Source organism: Poromitra crassiceps (genome assembly GCF_964638095.1).
Source record: "Poromitra crassiceps genome assembly, chromosome: 11".
Taxonomy (NCBI): Eukaryota; Metazoa; Chordata; class Actinopteri; order Beryciformes; family Melamphaidae; genus Poromitra; species Poromitra crassiceps.
The window spans coordinates 45,853,689-45,858,688 of record NC_139643.1 but is presented as its reverse complement, the minus strand read 5'-3'; positions in this window follow the sequence as shown (position 1 = coordinate 45,858,688).

Genomic DNA, 5,000 nt, shown 5'->3' with positions numbered 1-5,000 from the left:
AGAGCTACTTTGATGTTAGAATAAATCTGAACATGTGTACTACAGTGCCCAACTGTTCAGTTTACATATATTCCAGTAAAGAGGAAGTAATGATGGTGTTAAACTATCAGGAGAAGCAGTGGGACATCCATTACAGCTCTCTCTCTCTCTATCTCTCTCTCTCTCTCTCTCTCTCTCTCTCTCTCTATCTCTCTCTCTCTCTCTCTCTCTCTCTCTCTCTCTCTCTCTCAGCATGCAGGTGAAGCTGCAGTTCATTTCTTAGCCTGTAGTAGCAAATAATTGGTCTCAATTAAAGTGGCGTTCATCATGGATCAGAATCAGTTTGCAGAGTTGTATCAATAAAAGCAGGCGTTAGCAGCAGTGGTGTTTCCTGATGACGAGAGCCTCTCTCAGGGGAAACATGCTGATGATGTGAGGACTGAAAGGTTAACACAGAGCATGTCAAACATGTCATGTCATGTTTTCACCCCGTTTGTCAGTTTGTTTGTCTGTCAGTTTGTCAGTTTGTTTGTCTGTTTGTCTGTCAGTTTGTCTGTTTGTTTGTTTGTTTGTCAGTTTGTCTGTTTGTCAGTTTGTCTGTTTGTCTGTTTGCTTGTTTGTCTGTCAGCGTTCTATCTCAAAATGTTATCAACGGATTTGCACAAAACTTGGTAGAAAAGTATGTCATGGGCCAACTTTGAACTGATTAACTTTCCACGCCCACTGGCCAACAGGGGGCGTGGTAATGGGTGTGGTCGACCACAAAAAGGCTCCTTAAACTCCCAAACGGATTCACGTCGTAACACCACGAAGCATTGTAGAAAGGTTGCCGGAGGTATGCACTCTACCCACCCAGTGCCCTCTAGTGACTGGAGCTGTTAAGAATCACTTCATTTGTACAGTCATTTGAATCAGTTATTTGGTACAGAAGCATATTGATAACCACACATTCTGTGCAATTAGACTGTGTTGCTCAGTGGCACTTCAGCAGGGCAGATGTTTGCCAACCCGGTGGTTTGAACCCAGGTGCTCTGGTTGATGGACAGCCTCCTCCTGTACAGCAGTGCTGCTGAGTAATGTTGTGTCTGCCACGCTGAGCTGGTCTGGCCTGGAACTGACTCGGGAACAGTTGTGTCAGGCGTTCCTGCCCCCTCCCTGTGTAGTGTGTTCTGTACAGTGAACTGACTCAGGAACAGTTGTGCTTTCAGATTGTCACTTGGTGGTTACTACTGGCCCCAAGGCCTGCAATGCACCTGTTTTCTGTCAACGTCACCTTCAGGGCCACCGCTCGTCTCCTCCCTAGCTGTCTCTGTCAACGTCACCTTCAGGGTCACGGCTCGTCTCGTCCCGGTGAGGCTGTAACCCTATACAGCAGGACTGTCCTGTGTCCTCTCTGCAGCCTCTGTCACTCGACTACAATAGGCCTACTGCACTCTGTCCCTGTGCCGCACCGCTGTGCCTCTCTGAAGACAGTCAGCAGCAGCAACACCAGCAGGCCGACTGTAGCACAGCAGATCCATCTCACGGGTCTCTTCATCTGTCATTGTTTTTGTCATATTTAGTTTTGTTCTTTATTGTTCTCTTTCTTTCTCTCCCTCCCCTGGTACTCCCCTGGACTGCAGCAGTGGTTTATGTAGCGCTGCAGTGAACCCGACCCTGTAAACCATAATCCTGTGTGTGTGTGTGTGTGTGTGTGTGTGTGTGTGTGTGTGTGTGTGTGTGTGTGTGTGTGTGTGTCTTTGTCATGCTTTCATCTGCATAGGACTCACTTGTAGCGGTTGTCCTGAAGAATAGACAGAGAAACGTGAACTTGGCGTCCTGCTTGCGGCATCACTTGGCTGAAACGCGAGCAGGACATTAGATACAGCTTAAATGATTCAGAAGGGCATGTGCGTGTGTGTGTGTGTGTGTGTGTCTGTGTGCATGTGTGTGCGTGTGTCTGTGTGCGTGGATGTGTGTGTGTGTGTGTGTGTGTGTGTGTGTGTGCGTGTGCTTGTGTGTGTGTGTCTGTGTACGTGCGTGTGTGTCTGTGTGCGTGTGCGTGCTTGTGTGTGTGTGTCTGTGTGCATGTGCGTGCATGGGTATGTGTCTGCGTGTGTGTGTGTGTGTGTGTGTGTCTATGTGCGTGTGCGTGTGTGTGCGTGTGTGCGTGTGTGTGTGTCTGTGTGCGTGTGCGTGTGTAACGGCTCAGTAACAATGACAGGATATATAAAGCATGGTAACAGGGTCGTATGTGGAAAAACACCAGGACATGAGTCACAAACACAGAGTGAGACGGTGGAAAAAACAGGTGGTCTAAGGTTGATTGATTGATTGACGGAAGTAATCTCATAATTAATATGTATAGATCTGTGCTTCTGTGCTGCTTCTGCAACAGCAATTACACAAGCATAACAGCAGTTACTTCAGCTTAAGAGCAGAGCACAAGTATGTCCTGTAGGGATGCACCATATATCGGCAATCATATCGGTATCGGCTGATGTTAGTCATTTTTTTACGTATCGGCATCGGTCTGATGTTCCTATGTTAATCGGTTATCGGTATCAGCCAAAACTTTCACATTGAGAGGAAACAACACAGTAAACCTACGATTTATGGGCTTTTCCAAATGTTTTGGAAATAAAGAAATGCATAACTTTTTCTAATTCACAGTGTTTGCACGTGTTTTTTCAGTATGTACAAAATGTGATTATCATAGAAATGTGTTTTTCTACAGATCATATCGACATCGGTAAATATCGGTTATCGGCCATAACAGCAGTGTTAATATCGGTTATTATCGGTATTGGCCCTATTCATTACAACATGAGTGGTCCTGACTCCTGACAGTCCTTGAAAAGCCTTGCAGGCTAAATATAGCCCAGGAAAGCTGGGAGGAAACAGAACAATTAGACAGTTCAGATGAGCAGGAAACCCACAACCATAACCTGACCCCTTACAGATATAGAACATAGCGCGTGCTGTGTGTGTGTGTGTGTGTGTGTGTGTGTGTGTGTGTGTGTGTGCGTGCGCGTGCGCGCACGTGTGTGCTGCTGACCCTACGCCGGTATGTGGCAGTGAAGCGATTGCATTCTTTTTGGCTTTTTTCAACCCATCTGGATTCATGTTTTACTCTACTGTCTGTTAGTCAGACAGACATGTGTGTACACACACACACACACACACACACACGCACACACACACACACACACACACACACACACACACACACACACACACACACACACACACACACACACACACACACACACACACACAGGGATGCAGGAAGAGGACACAGCCTCAGGAAAACTTTGGAGTTGTGTGTTTGCTGACATCCCACATTTTTATGGAACACAGGAAGTGGCAGTTCCAGCAGAGGCCGGCTCTTCCTGTCTCTGTCTCCACATCTGCGTGTGTGCATGCGTGTGTGTGTGTGTGTGTGTGTGTGTGTGTGTGTGTGTGTGTGTGTGTGTGCGCGTGTGTGCATGCGTGTGCGTATTTGTATGTGATTCTCCACGCGTCGAAAAAATACCAAGGATGTTCTGTGCTTTTCCACTTGCTCATAAAATCCTGTTGAAGTGATATGTCGCTGCTTTGAATATGCTGTCTTTCACTCTGTCTGGGTTGGTTGTCATGTCTCTCGTCTTTCTGTTGTGAGAGTAGGGACCAGGGGGTACAGAGTGGAAATTGTCCCACTGGATATGAGGTTGAATGCAGGGAACTGTAGTGATATCTGCTATGAAGCAGAAGAGGGAGAGACGGAGAAAAAGAAGATATACAAAGAGAGAAGGAGGAGAAGATAGAAGGGAAGAGAGATGGAGAAGAAAGCTGTAGCTGTAGTAGAGAGAGAGAGAGGGATAGATCATACTAGAGACAGAGAGAGAAAAGGCTACAGTATAATAATACCACTTTACTGTCCAACATAGGCTGCAAAATCATCTTCAGCCTCATCCAAAAACACTAGGATAGAAGGAAAGAGAGCGAGATGTGGCCACAGAGGCAGAGAGAGCATGAGAGAGAGAGAGAGTTCAGAGAGAGAGAGAGAGAGGTCAGAGAGAGAGAGAGAGAGAGAGAGCGAGAGAGAGGGAGTTCAGAGAGAGAGAGAGAGAGAGAGAGAGAGAGAGAGTTCAGAGAGAGAGAGAGAGAGAGAGAGAGTCCAGAGAGAGAGAAGACATCCCAGAGTTGGATCATTACAGCTGGATTTTTCCACGTGGCCTAGTTTCCCCCTCCGACTCCCTCGCTCCTGCTCTCCTCTCAGGGTGAAACGCTGCCTGCAAGAGCACAACCTCCTCTCCTCTCCTCTCCTCTCCTCTCCTCTCCTCTCCTCTCCTCTCCTCTCCTCTCCTCTCCTCCTCCTCAGTCCTATGGCACTATCTCTCCATCTCTCAGATCACTCTCTTGTTGAGCTCTTTTCATCTTGTCTGTATCTCTCATCCGAGTTCTTCATTCCGATCCAAAAGGCTGTATTATATGTTTGTTGTTTGCTGTAAGATAATTATGCCTGCATGTGAAATGGTACATGAATATAATACTGGAGCCACACTGTCAAGGTGTAAGACAAGTAACAGTGGGAAAGAGGAAGTGTCATTGACACTTCCTGTACTGAGAACTAATCATTATTAATGCATTTCAACATGTGACCAATTCCTCTTTCCCAAAAATGATGAATGGAATTCATCACTCAATCCTTTCAGTATAGAAGATTGATTCACTACTAAAAATAGTCATAATAGTTTAGTAGGAGGCAGTTGTTTTTGTATTAGTGTGTTATTAGGGGGTTATTTCATATTGTAAATATTGTATTTTGTAATGAAACTATGTGGTTAATTTACTAAATTTGACTCCCTTCAGCTTTTAACAACTAATTTGTCCTTCTGCGTCCTCTCTCTCTCTCTCTCTCCCTCTCTCCCTCTCTCTCTCTCTCTCTCTCTCTCTCCATATTGATTTTCCTCTAGCTTCTCCCTCCTTCTCACTCGCATTTTCCATCTAGCTTGATTCATTATCTCTTAATTCCCTCTCTCTCTCTCTCTCTCTCTCTC